Here is a 15591-nt window from a genome sequence, read left to right on the forward strand (position 1 = left end):
GTGCTCCTGTTCCTGGGAGAGACGACCGTAGACGAGATCCCCCTGAAGAGACCAGGAGCGCACCATCATGCGAGATGGATGGCTAAGGGCATATATGCATTGAAGCTGTTCCAGTGTTCCTGCTGCAGAGGCAGTTCCAGATGACGTCAGACGAACTCAGAGGCATCACATCCGTCAGCCTCTTCGTGGCGCTGGTCTACTCGAGGTCATGGGCTCTTGCGTCGCGAGCGGATCTCGCACCACGTATGGACCTTGAGTTCCTCCAGGACCTGGAAGCACTTGCACGCGAGGGGAGCTGCAGCTGTGCGCAAGCAGCTCTGGAAGCCATGAAGCGCCATCTGTGGTACATATCCGAGACCCTGGTCGCGCTGGCACTCTTCGACTAAGCAGTCCCACAGTGTGAGAAGTAGTGTATGGTCAGCAATCTCGGAAAGCCTGCGAAGAAAAGGCACTGAAGCGACTCGAAAAGAAAAACATGGGGCCATTCCAGGGAAAGCGGCTGTCGGATTTCGTCACCTCCCGGACAACAGTGATGCTGGAGGCCCTAGACCTGGACAGTGGCTTCCTGAGCACACCAGTACAGTCGTGGGAAGAAAACGACGCGTACAAGGTGGGTAAGCAGCGCGTGTCAAATCTAGCGGTCGTCAATGATCACGCAGAACGAGCGATCGCATTGATCAAGGAGTTCAACAACGCCCTGACAACGACAGAAGAGCAGCGGCAGTTCCTGCTGAAGGCAGTGCATGGGAATAGAAAGCTGATCCAAAAGAAAAGGAAATGATGATCTGAGCGACAAATGTGACACAGTGACCTACATACAGGTCGAGACTTAGTTAACGCTTTGTTTGAAGGACTCTGTGCTTGAATATTGTTATTGCCGAGTGACCACCAATGTGTACCTGTACCGGGTACCCATTACTGAAATATGTCAACTTGCGGGACCCCTAGATCTTGAGCAAACCGTCCAGTTCTTTCAGTGTGGTCGTTTCTTGCCTAAACGAATGCGGCAATAAATGTGGATCGAATGAAATATGGATATTGGAATGGTGGGACACCCTAATGGACACGTGCAGCTTGGTATGACAATCCTGGCTGTTGACAAGTGTGACTTTGTTGTCTATGGCAAAGGCGGCATCGCCGTACTGCCCGTGTGCAGGGATCCTGTATTTCAGGAGCGTCTCCTGCGGACACTCCGCACACTGTTCTTTATAATTCTTTATAATGCTGCTCCTACAGATATGCAGGAAAATGTGAGAGCAAAGCAGCAAGCGAATATTGCGTATGTGCTTGTGAGTTTTAAGTTTAAGTGTCATGGGAACAAAGCGGGCACCATGGGTGGAACTTTGTGCCGAGCTGTGGGGGGGGGGGGTGAGCTCTCCAAATTCGACGCCGGCTTGGCTTTGGAGCCGCAACAGACCGCGGAGGTCAACGTCACCGCTAGGGCGGCGGCGGATTTGCTGCGCCCGGGCCCTCCCAGCTCCGCACAAAGTTTCACCCGTGGCGGGCACCCACTGATGTACTAACTGCAACACATGCAATGATAAGTCACAGTTCTGGTTATCGTAAAACGGGGTGAAGCGAGATAGTGGGGTGAAGTGACATCTACCACAGGACATATCTTTTTCTCCAATAAACACAGTATGTTTACAAATTGAGCGAAACGGTTCAAGCAACCACTATTCGACGTCAAACTGTTCCAACTTTCCATGTAAAAAACACATGTGTCAAATAGTCCCCTAGCACAATGTGAAAAAAAGAAAAAAGAAAATTTTGACATTTCTGCAAAAATGGAATGTCATTAAACTTTTACCTATAGGCATAGGTACTATACCAGTGTGCAGAATGCAGATGCAGGACATCGAGCTGCTGCATATGCTGTTCCTGCAGCGGCTCCCTCAAGCCACTCGTGCAACCCTGTCCCTGCTGGCCGAAGACACTCCTCTGGACCAGCTGGCCACGGCAGCTGACAGGTACCTGGTAGCGTCTGCGGCTACCCCAGGCACCCTGGGAGTGGCAGCCATCACCAGCGACATGGGACTGCTGCCTGCCACCCCAGCAGCCGAATCAGCACCGCCAGGGACGGGGACAATGGCTGCCATGCACGGCATGATCGCCAGTCTGACGGCGGCAGTCGGCAGGATGGAGACTGCCCTGACCGACAGAGAGCGGCAACGCCACAGATCTCCATCTCCAATCTCATGCAGCTGTAGCCTCAGGCGTGGCAGCTCACCTCAGCGCCACTCGGGGAGCAGGATCCGAACCAGGTCCAAGTCTAGAAGCAAGGCTCACAGCGATGGACTCTGCTTTTATCACTCGAGGTTTGGAGCTGATGCGCACAAGTACCGCCCGCCCTGCGCGTGGCAGAGAAACGGCACTGCCTGAGGATGTTGACGGCGCCACCCTCGGGCCTCTCAACGCCGGCGCAGTTGCTACTGGTGGAGGACGGTCCCCACCAGTTCTTGGTGGACACGGGCGCGCAAGTGGATGTGCTGCCACCCACCAAGCTGCCCTCTGGCGCACACGTCGACACTGCCGCTATCCCCAGCCTCGCTGCCGCTAACGGGGCCAGGATAAGGACAGTGGGGTATACGGACCACACCCTGAATATGATAGGGCGTCAGCACTCCTGACGATTCCTGGTGGCCGACGTGAACATACCCATGCTCGGCGCGGACTTTCTAGCCAGGCATGGGCTCACAGTGAAAATGAGTAAGGCTACCTTGTGTGACCCGAGCGGATGTGCGTGTGTGACAGGTGCTGCTGCAGCCATATCATCTCTGGGCCTACGCACCATCGCGGTGGAGTCTCCCCTGGCTATCATCTGGCAGAAGTTCCCTTAAGTGACGTGCCCACCTGTCGGATCAGCCCCTGTAAAGCTCCGAGTGACTCATCACATCAAGACCCAAGGACCTCCGCGTTTTGCGCGACCTCGCCGGCTCGCGCCCGACCGGCTCGCCGTGGCCCAGCGTGAGTTTGACAAGCTGCTGGCAGACGGTGTGATGCGGCCCTCGAAGAGCAGCTGGGCAGCGCCGCTGCACGTGGTGCCCAAGGCTGCTGATGGTGAATGGCGCATGTGCAGTGACTACCAAGCCCTGAACTCAGTGACTGTCCATGACAGATAGCCGCTTCCCTTCCTTCAGGACTTCACTGTCCGTCTTCACGGATCTTCCATCTTCAGCAAGCTGGATCAGTCCCGCGTATTCTACCAGATTCCTGTGGAGCCAGCCGACTCGCAGAAGACAGCCGTGACGACGCCGTTCGGGCTGTTCGAGGCTGTTCGCATGCCGTTCGGTCTCCGCAACGCTGCGCAGACCTGCCAGCGACTGCTCGATGAGGTGCTCCGCGGCCTGCCGGCCGTCTTCGGCTACGTTGACATTTTCGTCGCAAACGCCACCGTGGAGAAGCACGCCGCTCGTCTGCGCCAGGTGCTGAAGCGGCTGCAGGACTACGGCATGGCGGTGAACACGTCCAAGTGCGTCCTGGGAGCCACCCGTCTCCAGTTCCTGGGGTATGTCACGGCCGCCGGTATTGCCCATCGAGCAAGCACACCGCGTCCTGGCCTTCCGCCCTGGTTTCTTGGAAGTTGGATTAGCGTGCTTCAGTTTTTAAGTGAAAATATATTCTTAATACCTTTAACGAAACAGTTCTTAGTGCACCAAGACACTAAAAGTTCTACCTAGATCAGAAAGCTGGCAGAAGAGGATACATGTCCGGAAACGACAAGGTGTTCGCTGAAACAGTTTGGTTCGTGCTCGAGCTCGACCTCGGAGCGGTGTCGGCTGCGCTGTTCGGCCCCACGAGCGGTGGACCTAGCGGTGGACACGAGGTTCCAGGACTTAAAGCGCAAGTGGCCCCAGCTAGACGACACAAGTGAGGCTATGCTCCTGTTTTCCGAGGACAGGTGGCTGCAGGAGCTGCGGGACGCCACCACAGCAGAGCTACAGGCGATGCTGGACCGTCCAAGCAAGAGCTAGTTCCTGAGAGAGGACTCTAAGGAGCTGGCCCAGCTCGTGTTGGTGGTGCTCGGCACCGGACCGTCCCGACCGCGATTCCGGCGTCCAGGCGCCTGTCACCACGCCCGCTGGATGGCCAAGGTGATGTACTACCTGAAAATGTGCATGCTCACCGAACAGCTCGGGTACAGCTCTGGCGAGAGGGAGCGACTGCGCCGGATGGTGACATTTGTCACCCTTATCTATGCGCGGGCGTGGCTGACGGCGCCGCTGGCCTCTGACGCACCGCTGGCAGACCTCCAGCTCTACCGGGACCTGCAGCGGTTCCAGGCTGTGGACCAGCCGGTGGCTGACGCTGCGCTGGCAGTGCTGCGGCGCCACACAGCCTACCTGAAGCCGCAGACGGTGGTGCTGAGCCTGGCATCAGGCACCGCCACCGCGGACCAGCGGCAGGCACTGGCAGCGGCGCTGCTCTCCCAGCCGAACACCACTGAGCCGGAGGACGTCCAACTGTGTCTGACAAATAACACACAGCTGGCCAACCTCGTCACTGACGACAGCTGGCTGCTATTCCAGCTGCTGCAGCTCATCCTTCGCCCCTGGCTAGAACAGCCTGTCAGTGAATGGGAGCGTGATGCAGGCTTCACTTTCTTCAGACTTCGTGTGTGGTCTGAATGTCACAAACGATATCGCCGAACGGGGCGTGGCCATGATCGAGGCCTTCGCCAACACAGTCACTCACGACGAAGCTAACCTTCAGTGGCAACTCCAGGCCGTGGAGAACCACCGAAAACACGTGTCAGGTTTCAGCAAGAGTGAGCTCAGCGCCCTGTAGACGTGGCAGTGATGTGGCGGTCACCCCATCCCCGTCCCCACCTCTCCACATGTCGGCTCTAAGTAAAAGCTTGTGTCAATAAATTCATTTGCCACTTGAGTACCATTCGATTGACTTTGACTGGTATACATTGCCGGAGACGCGTATTTACCATGTTGGGCTGCGGCTGTATCAATGTGGCAAATAGGTACGTATTTCCGTGTTGCACACGAGGACAATGTTAGCACGCCGAAAAATTGATGCATATATTGTGATAATAACTTACAAAGAAATGCTAACCAAGAACCTCTATGAGTTACCCTTCTACATTAATGTGCATTTTTGAGACCTGGTCGTTTCAGGGTAATGAAATAAACACATGTATCATGTATCATCACATCAGATGATGTACTATATCATCACTGAAGTGCCTTGCTAGTCACCGAGAAAGGGCGGTGGTTTGAAAGGTATTCAATTAAACTGAATGTTTAAATTTGTTTTACAGGTCACCGCTGCGTTGGAGCGCACGGGCGGGACCCGTGCGGGTACCAGCCATGGAGCCCGATGGCTGCGCCGACGACCAGGCCGGCGCCCTCACCAACCGGCCTGGGCATGAATCATCTCCCGAGCGGTCCCGGTAAGGACTGTCTTAACACTCGCTGCATAGATGCTTCCTTATGCTGAGCGCGCCGAGAAATTTTCGATAAAAAAGGTTGGACTCAGAAAAGAATGTCGCACCACATGAGTCTTGAGTCCGTATACTTTACGAAAATTCGTTTTTTAACAATAATTCTGTGGGCCGCCTCGATTCGTCGTGTGGAGGCGGCTGCACCGGCCAGACGCTGACACAGCAGTGGGACGCCTAGAGGAGGTATTTCGCGAGCGGCGAGCGCCGGCAAAGCTGTTGGCCGACAACGACACGATTGTTCGCGGTCGGCGCTTTGCCGCGTTTGCGTTGCAGTAAGGGGTAACTATGTGATAAGAGGTAACTGCGCGGTGTACGAGCCGGGCGGGTATGGAGTTGCAGAACGAAATCATCTTACTGTGAAGGCGATCGCAGTCCGTTCGCGCTGTCAATTTCTTAACTGTACATCTGTATAATGTGACGCCCCAAGACGGGAGTGACGGGACCGCGTCCGTCCGACCGCCGCTGGCCAGATGCGGGGAGCGCGCGCCACTGCTGAACTGGATGCTGTGCTGCCGGCCTCCACGCCGCGGGAGATGACGCTGCGCCGCCGACTTCCGAATCAGGTGGGCGATGCCGTGCAGTGCGGCGGCGGGGGTACGGTGCACAGAGCCATCGCGCCAGGGTGCCGTGACAGGTATCGTCTCCCCACAAGTTGTTGAGGTCGACGGGCTGCCTTGGAAATGCGCTGCCTCCGGCACCGTCGTGGGCCGTGGCGGCCAGAGCCCATTCTTATAAAGGAAAAGAACGCAGGGACGCTCCGTTGTTTACGAAATAAGACGAATTTGGTTATCATAAAAAGACGAAGACGGAAGAGGGTAGTCGGTCAAACAACGAAGAACGACTGTCTACCCCTCCCCACGAAAGGACGCTATTGCGTAGTATAAACGTTGAAATGCGGCGTTAGTGAGCCATGCTTTTGCGCCACAACTGTACTTGTGGCGTCTTCCCTGGATTTCAAATTTCTCTGGATAGCGCTGCTTGTGGGCAGCGTTTTTCGCACGTGGGACGGCGTCTTTTACAGTATTGCAGACTCTGTGTGTTGCCCAGTGATCGCGTTTGGCACGGTTGATGGTGGAGTGATGGCAGGACTCATATTTGATGAGGATCTGCCTCTGGGTCCTCTCCGTCGGAGGCCAAGAGTATTTCGCATGCGAGTAAACCTGGAATGGCCTTTGCCAGATCAGTTTCGGTGAGTACCTACCTACTCTGTGTCTACCTTTTAACAAAAATGTCAAAATTCTCTGAATGGTTTGTGTCCATTCAAAAATAATATGAAGCAATGGTTGGTTTGGGCTTATTTTTTTACTACAAGGTTTTGGTAGTACCTACCCTGTTTCTTCCTGTTTTGGTGAAAATGTTAATATTGACGCCATTGTTTGTGTGAATTCATAGACTTAGAATTTAAAATTGAAGTATCGGGTAGTCATCAAGCAGGCGCACTTTAAATTTGAATCAAACGCACCTTGACCTTACCTTGCAGCTGATACGGCAGCTGCAAGTGACGGCTTTTGGTATCCAGCACCAACACTTTATAGTGTGGACAAGCGGGACACATAGTCATAGTGACGTGTGCTGTACCACTGAATGCACTCACACTGACCGAAACACAACACTTTTTTCACAGGTTCTACGCCACCAGTGGATTTTACATCCTGGTGGGCGACGGACACGGCCCAGCGACCGCAACAGTGGGCCGGGTCGTCCACAGGGTGACCCGAGTTCGCCCACGTCATTAAGTGGCCGACTGACCCAGCCCAGATGGAAGGTCTTAAGCAGACCTTCTATGAGATGGCTGGGATCCCAGACGTCGTTGGTGAGTTGCAACACGAACCTACAGCCGTGTGCACGCTGCGTGCTTCTCTAGACATTTCAGTGGGCGGTGGTGTAGGAGCATCAAAATTAAGCCGTTTAATGCGCAAACAATTGGGAATGATCTATTCTTCTGTTGTGCTGTCCTGTCTGATATGGGGTCTGTGCCGTCATTCCCTTGTAGCGGACCGCGCTTGGGCCCCAATATCACCATATTACAATCTATTGTTGTTACTGTAAGTGTTATTCTTTCACAGGGTGCATCGACGGAACGCGCCTGCAGCTGATGGTGCCCGCCGAAAGGCGGGCAACATATATGAACCGCAAGGGTTACACATCCATCAACTGCATGGCGGTGGCCGGCCCAGACCGGCAGTTTTTCTCTGTTGCCCTGCACTGCGCGGGCCGCGTACATGACGCCCGCGTTTATGCCACGTCGGGCCTGGAGGACAGGTGAGTCAATAGTGACGTTCAATAGTGACTGTACAGTGTACAGTCAGTCTTAAAAGTACCGCGTAACAGTGCGGGGGATCCGTCAAGCCTGACCGTGGCAGGACTGCTAAATTTGAGTCAACAAAGCAATTGACATCCTCGTCCATTCCCCAGGTCAATTCACAATTGGTTCGGTGATTTTTAAACTGTAGCAGGTCTTTCCTCGGTCAGGCTTGATGGATGCACCGCACTGTTGCGCGGTACTTTTAAGACTGACTGTACACCTCCATATTTGGTATGCCTAATGACCAGTCATTTGTTCCTCATGCTTGTTCTCAGATACAACAAGGCCCACTGCAGCACCCGCGCGGTCGTTGAGAACGCCTTTGGCATCCTGAAGCGCCGCTTCCCATGCCTAGGCGCCGGCCTTCGTATGCGGCAGATCCGGGACAGGGTGCGAGTGTTCCGGTTAGTAACCTATCCCTTACGATGATGTAGAAGTGAAACTGCATATATGTCCCTGAATGGACAGCCAACTTGTGTTGTGTCCAACTTTGGTGTAAGTCCCATTGGAAATGACGTCACATTGACGTCAAAAGTGAAATTATGGATTGGAGTTTGTTAGTTTCCTCCGAAGCTAGTTTGTTTTGTTAGTTCTTTGGTCAAGACTCAGAAACCAGTTGAAAGTGTACTTAAATGTGTCAAGACGTTGCGTTACAATATGCTCAGTGTCAGGAAAGACCAAAGGCAATGTTAGCAGATACTTTGGCTGTCCCATAACCAACACCTTTACCCATCATTGACTCCGTTGTCCGCCGAGCGCGGCAACAATAGGCAACAATCTCATTTACCGAAATATATGACCACCTATGTCTTAGATGTCACCCATTTTTTGCAGCGCCTGCTTCGCGCTGCACAACCTGTGCATTATGGCGGGAGACGACGGCGAGTGGCTGGAGCAGATGCCGCTGGTCGACGCGCCTGCCCCTGCGAACGCGGAGGCAGGTTGTGGATAATAGTGGTGCCGCAGATCCGGACAGTGATGGTGAACGGTCAGCTGGACTGTACGTGGTAGAGCGTTACAAGTCGGACGGCAGCGGGCCGGATTATCGGCTCCGTCCCCGCCAAGAAAGAACGTGCACAGTGTGTGCTGTGACCTGCTTGACTCGGTGGCGACTACCGACGGTCACATGACGTCAAACGGGGGTCAGCCGACTGCGACGCGGTCGCGGGCGGCCTAGACGCGGACGACGGAGGCTGAGGAGGTCAGGTCGGACTCCATCGCGGAAGCGGCTGTTTCCCGAATGATGCAGTCTAGCCTGGCGGTGCCGACGACCGTGGCTCCGGAGAATTTGCCGGGAGAATGGCCGGCCTCGGCGCCGGCCAACGACGCGGCTCTGCCGGTGGCTGGCGACGGGCAGTTAGTTGGAGGTGGTAACGGAGGATCTGCTGCCGGTCGGCAGCTCACCTCTCGGCCTCGTCGGCTCGCGTCGGCTGCCGTTGGACGACGGCGCGCGGGTGCGGCCTCCGCTGCGTGTGAGAGTGGACCCAGACGTTTTTTTCGACTCACCCTAGAGTGCAAAGCGTTCTCACCCGAAGGCTGAAGGTGTGCGTGCCGGCTTCGGTACCGGCCGACGCGGGTGTCGCCGTTAATGACTCGCGGTGACGGACTTTGTGCGGGCGGGTGTGCTGGCGCCGAGGCGACCGAGCCGAGGGCATGCTGCCGACTTTTTGCGGTTCCCGAGACGCCTGGTGTGACCCGCGCCGTTTACGACCTTTCTGTTCTCACGCCGTACATGCCGCGCCCCCTATGTAAGCTACCGTAGGTCGAGAGAGCCCTTCAGGCAGCCGGTGAGGGCTACCGTTTTGCAACAAAACTTGATTTGAGGGACGGCTACTACATTATTCAGTTGTCCCCGGTGGTGTCCGACTGTCCGTTTATTTTGGTGTTCTCTACAAGTCTGAAACATTTTTTCGCAGACTGCCGATAGGTTTGAGTATAGCCGCTAGGGTTTGAGTATAGCCGCTTGAGTATACCTACCTGTTTACTGTGCGGTGGTGCTGGTATAGTGCAGCAACGCCGGGCGGCTACATTCCACGATTAAAGAGATGTTACTTTCCAGCGCGGGCGGCGAAACAAGCATGTAATGTTTATCGGCCACACCTGCGTCCGCCGGTAGCCCTTCTCGTAGGCGGAATATCGAAATGGCAATGCCTATCTATGTTGGACATACCAAAAGAATCGCAAGCAATCAGGAATCAAATAGCCACTAGCCAAAACAAAAGCCTCCAGGAGGCCCATACCTGGCCTAAAGTGAGCATCATCGCAGAAAAGGTCACCGGACCGCGCGTGAAAGCTGCCGGATTCAGCGAAGGCGAGTATTTCACAAGCCGCTGGACGGAGTACAAGAAAGCCATCGGACTCACCAGCTGTGGCGATGTACGCATTTGCGCAGAAGCGCCCGTCCGCCCTGAAAAACGTCCCGCCTTTTATTGACCTGATGGTCTTCTCAACTTCAGAAGCCTGGTCCCATTCCGGCGCGTGTGCACAAAGTGGTGACCGAAATATCCACGGTGGTATACGATCCGACAAGGTGTGGCAGGCGTCCGGTAGGCGTCCCAGTCCGGACCGGGAAAGCTCCAGATGGTTGGTGAATGGTGCCTAGTGCTAAGTGCTTCGCGTATTAGTGCTTAGTGCTAAGACGCGAAGATTGGCTCTTTGCTGCGGCGTTCGGTCTGAGCCACCCGCCCCGGCGAGCTACACCGGCTGCGGACCCTGCCGGCGCCGCCTCAGCTGGCCGCCCCATCGGCGACCGTCATCACGGCCCGGGACTAGATGCCTGCGCTCGCCAGATGTTTTAAATAGAGCACGTCGACACCGCGGTACTCTACATAAAAAGCACTAACACCTACTCCAAAACATAAACGAGGATGTGGCAAATTCCACAACTTTGGCGTTACAAGTTCATGCTCAAAAGTTCATACACAATAAATTCGTATCCACAGGATACATTCACAGTTCAAACGATAGCAGAACAAACGTTGCAACATCTCTCACTATCACAGTACCTACTTATGCTAGGCTTGAGCCTCCCCGCCCTTCTCTAGGCGTGTCTCTTGAGGTGTGATCTGGACGGAAACGAGCAGATATTACTTCCTGGGGTGTTTATTCTGAACAAGATCCCAGTCAGTAGGACGGAGCCTTGTCGAGCTGAGGGCGTAGAACCCTGGCCTCACGTCAGGGACGTGCTTCCAGAGAAGATCGAAGCAGTAGGCCTTCTGATCGGCGTGAATGTACCAGAGGTCTTTGAACCCATGGAATTTATTCCTAGCTGCGATGGTGGGTCATTCGCAGCCAAAGGTCGCCTCGGCTGGGTTGTCAACAGTCCTGTTCGGTCCAGAAAGTTCACTGAGGCGAAGGCAACATCAAAACGGATCAGGCTGGAGATGCAACTCTGCCAGGACGAAGGTCTAGCAGCTGACGAACGTGGCTGGTCGGTCGAAGACCATATGCATAATGTGGAAACTGGTTGTATCATGAAGGACGGTCGCTATGAGATTCCCATCCCACTGAAAAAGAGGGAACCACGCAACCAGATAAACGGGAGATCTGCACGACGCGGTTACAGGGATTGAAAAGGGAGTTTCGAGACCAGAGTTTCGCCGATCGATACAGCGAGATGATGAACGACATGACGAAGAAAGGGTTCGTGGAGAGAGTGAAAGCAGAAAATCTGACCAGATATGACGGACTCGTCAACTAAACTCCCTACCACGGTACCTTCGGGAAGGACAGGCTTCGAGTTGTCTTTGATTGTTCCAGTGCCTTGAAGGGCGTCTCCCTGAATGACGCAGTCCTGGAAGACCCGCCTCTCTGCACTCCCTTGAGTGACGTTCTGATGCGGTTCCTGTTACTGCACGCTGTGACTGAGACCGTACACGCGGCAGTCGGCGGCCTGTGTTAAACAACTCAGCATATGTTAAACAGCTCGGTGTTCTGCACAACTTCGAGAAATTTCACAGCAATGTTAGTTCGACGCCTGCATGAAGGATCTGGTAAAACATTCAATATGTCGCCGAATGTCGTTAGCGGCTGTGGTAATATACAGAGCAGGCAGAGTGCTGGGTATTTCATTCTACGAGAGGTTGGATAGAGCAGTCTTTTGGCTAGCCGCTGGACCGGTTCCACTTTTGCGGTGGTAGGGTGTATTCAATGTTGTGTTTCTTGTCGATGACTTTACTCATTGTTGATTGCTCTATCCACTTTTCAGACATCCCCAGACACGTACGAGGTGCACTCTGCCGAGTCCCGCGACGTCACCTACTCGGTGGACATCAGCATTCTGACCTGCTCTTGCCCGAGCAGACGGTGGAAGCGTGCGGTCTGCAATTCGGTCCTCCAAATGACCTAGTGTGCGGCCGCCTTTAGTGGACTTTAGTAGACTGACATTTATACATTTTGAAGACTCATCATCTTCGCAAATCGAAGGTGGTTAGGAAGGTTGAATAAGGCTGGTTAGGTTAGCTTAGGTTATCAGAGCTGGGCATTGCACAGCTTAAGTCCGCAACTCCACAACTCCGCAACTTGCGGAGTTGCGGAGGGACGGTAGCGGAATTACTCTTGGCAGCGGAACTACGGATCGGGCCATCGGCTACCGAGCCTAAAAAAGTTGCGGAGTTGCGAGTTGCGGAAGCAAAAAAAAAAATCTAAAGCGCCACCGCTACCGGGGCCGCGAACGCTGGCGGGGTCGTCACTGCACCCTCTGGCAAGCGCCGACGCATGCGCGCTGCGACGAAGCGGCCATTGCGCGCGGTCGGGAGAAACATTCGTGTTGTGTGCCGTTTGGAGAACGGTGGGTAGCGTCGGCGTAGGTATGCTGATGAGTGATGACTTGATGAGCGATGAGTGTGGGAAAGTATCTTCATGCGAATGCTTTTCGTTCTCATTCTCCTGATCAGAATGGAGCGTTTCACATTTAGCATCCTCACTCCACAGTCCACATATCATTATTTGACATGCTCTGCTTCGGTGGAAAGACTCTTAAGCTATGGATCGGAAATCCTGAGGCCAAAAAAGGTCAGCCCTCAGTTCTCCAAACTCCGAAAAAAAATGGTCTTCCTTAAATGATACTTGAATATTATGAAGCGCATTACACAGACAAGGCCACAAGGGAATGAGTGAGGATGTCACCACCCAGACTGAGAAGCATTAGCTCCATTCACTTCCAGTGGCAGGTGGGCCGCCACTGCTTCTAAGATACCGCCACGCACGGTTAGGCTCCCAGGGTCCGTGACAGGTGCCAGTGTCGGTGTCAAATAAAGTCATGATCGTAGAGACGCGATGTTCTTTGGAGAAGAACCAGGCATAGGTACCTAAAGGTAGGTACAATGCGTCATTCAGGCAAAAAAGAAGCCAGAGGGAGAAAGAGAGAATTCGCCACTTCAAAAGGTCCTACCTATCAGACATCACACTGCCCTTAGGACTAAAACTGAAAAAAAACAGGTACCAACAGAGGTGGGTAGCGGAGCTGCGGAGTTGCGGTTGCGGTTTTACGATCTGCAAAATAGTTTCGGTGCTGCGATTGCCCTTTGGTTACCTCAGGCTGCGGAAGGTAGCGGTAGCGGTTTCCAAATTTCGGTAACGATGCCCACCTCTGTAGGTTACGCTAAGTAAGTCTAGTTCAGATTTTCGGACGAAGATTTGCGGACGAAGATTTGCGTAGACAACAAAATGCGAAACGAAGAAATGCGCCGACGAAGAAATGCAGATACAAGGAAATGCGTTACGAATATTTCCACTTGCGCGACGAAGAAATGCCATACGAGTTTTTGTGGTGTCACGAATCGCTCCCCTCTGCCAGTGACGTGACGTCACTGGCGGCGCCGGCACATACACAGACTCGTGGTTCGAGTCAGTCTGGTCGGGCGAGCGCGGAGATGTGCACGCGGTTGTGTCAGGCTCGCCATGACGCGGTCCAACAATAACCCAGTGTTCCTCGTGAGCCCAGACTGCGTCATAGGTAATACAGCGTCATCCTCGAGAGCTGGCCTGTGTGAGTCGCGGGCGGCGGCTCGAGCAAGATGCAGCAGTTTTGTCCAGGATGTTCATCACAACCACCGTGTTCATTATTATCTGTGGAAACTGCAAGTGCTAACAGCCACCACCAGCAATTGTAAGTGTACAATAAAACAACTCAAGGTTCAGATGTTCAAGGTGCTTTGCTTAAAAATGTGCAATAGCTCGCTGGGTAAGATTAAACATCAACATGAAATCCCCAGAACTTATCCATATTACTAACCACAGTGCAACCTGATCTCTCCAAGGATGCTCCAATACCTGACAGCATTCCTCCACCCCACCCACACCCTGAAGCAGGAAGCACATTCATGAGGTAGACAGACATATACCTAACCAGCAAAAAGTATGACATTGTTGGTGCTTGGGCATCTCAAATCTGCTGCCCAGCAGGACCTTGTTCTCAGTCACTGTATGTTGTGACCCCAAAGCATAGCTGGTGTTGGCTGGAGCACCTGCAGTCCAGCAAACTTATCCATCTATGGAGTGTGGACAGGCTCAAGACTGGTAATGGCTTACACCTTCTCCATTGGCACCAAGGCTCATTTACCAAGGTTATGTTTACTGTAGCAGCTTGAATACGGCAGCATTGGTAGTCACTTTCTTCATTTCTTTTACTGCAGGTTTTAGGTTGTAGGTTTTAGGTGGCAGGTTTTAAGCTGTGGGTTTTAGGTTTTAGGCTGTATGCTGTAGGTTGTAGGTTGTAGGTAAGATAAGGTATTAGGTAAGGTCAAGTTACATATTTCTTAACATTTTGTTATCATTTTTCTAATTTGAATTCATTCTCTAATTCAGTTGGTACTGGTAGCATCATATGCATGCCATCTTAGGTATTGGTGCTGCCATATTATAACACCAGAATAAACACGACTGACGACCTTACCTTACACCTTGATGCCAATCAAGAAAGTGTTAGCCAGTGATGCCGCTGATACCGACAGGTTTCACACGAACCAACAACTTATGATCTCAAACTTGAACATGTGAAACAAGCTTGGCACAGCTGAACGTCATTGGAGACCAGATCAGATGCAATGTAAAATCTTTTGACAGATTATGGCCAAGAAACAAAAGCCTACAGCCTCACCTTTGAATGGTGCCATTCCACCCAGGATTCACTCAGTGTCCTTTTCTCCCTTCAATTCATGAAATTACTCGGAAAAGCAACAATCTGTCAAAGGAACAATCAAAAATCAGAATCATTGTGAGGTCAAGGACCAGTTTGCAATCGGACATTAGTGATTAATCAACCTAAAGAGCTAGATAAAGAACCATTCGTTTCCCATTTCAATTTTACGAACCACACCAACACATATCTCAGATATACCTACCTACCACAGTGTCCCAAAATTGAGTTTTGTCTTGGGTGTCAGAGGGGAAAATTACCCACCAAAAAGAGGGGAGAGAGTGGAAAACTGCTGATTCGATTAGATCAAAAAGGAGTGAGAAATGACAAAAAGCATGCATTTTATTCTAAGGTGTAGAATGTTTGATGCTAACTGGGCAATGGGCATCCACACAACTGTCTTTCTATAGGTAAAAAATCTATGTTTTCTTGGTTGGGACTTCGGAGTGGAAAATTGTTCTTAAAAATGGTGGTGAGAGTGGAAAATGAATTTCATTTGGATGTCGTTTCCCACCCAAATAGACAAATTTTGGGACATTGACCTACCAGGCATCTTGGTTACACCGGTTATATCCCCGATGACCGATGGGCCAAATAACCCTTCCAGACAGTGTAGCGCGCATCAACGACACCGCGCGTCGTAGCAGACTGAAAGAAACACATGAGAAACACCAAGAAACACGTGATTGGTTC

The 15591-nt window shown here is 52.8% G+C and overlaps 1 protein-coding gene across 1 annotated transcript in view; it reads right to left on the reverse strand.

Moving 5' to 3' along the window:
• The window catches only part of LOC122379636 (adenosine deaminase-like), an 89771-nt gene extending 74180 nt beyond the window's left edge, over window positions 1-15591 (reverse strand). The window contains exons 1-2 of the mRNA XM_043361980.1: window positions 15445-15591; window positions 14860-14943 (exon numbers count right to left, since the gene is read on the reverse strand). The gene's annotated coding sequence lies outside the window, so the exon portion shown is untranslated. The remainder of the gene's footprint in view (window positions 1-14859; window positions 14944-15444) is intronic.

This window comes from Amphibalanus amphitrite, unplaced genomic scaffold (assembly GCF_019059575.1).
Source record: "Amphibalanus amphitrite isolate SeventyFive unplaced genomic scaffold, NRLGWU_Aamphi_draft 000081F_arrow, whole genome shotgun sequence".
NCBI classification, from domain to species: Eukaryota; Metazoa; Arthropoda; class Thecostraca; order Balanomorpha; family Balanidae; genus Amphibalanus; species Amphibalanus amphitrite.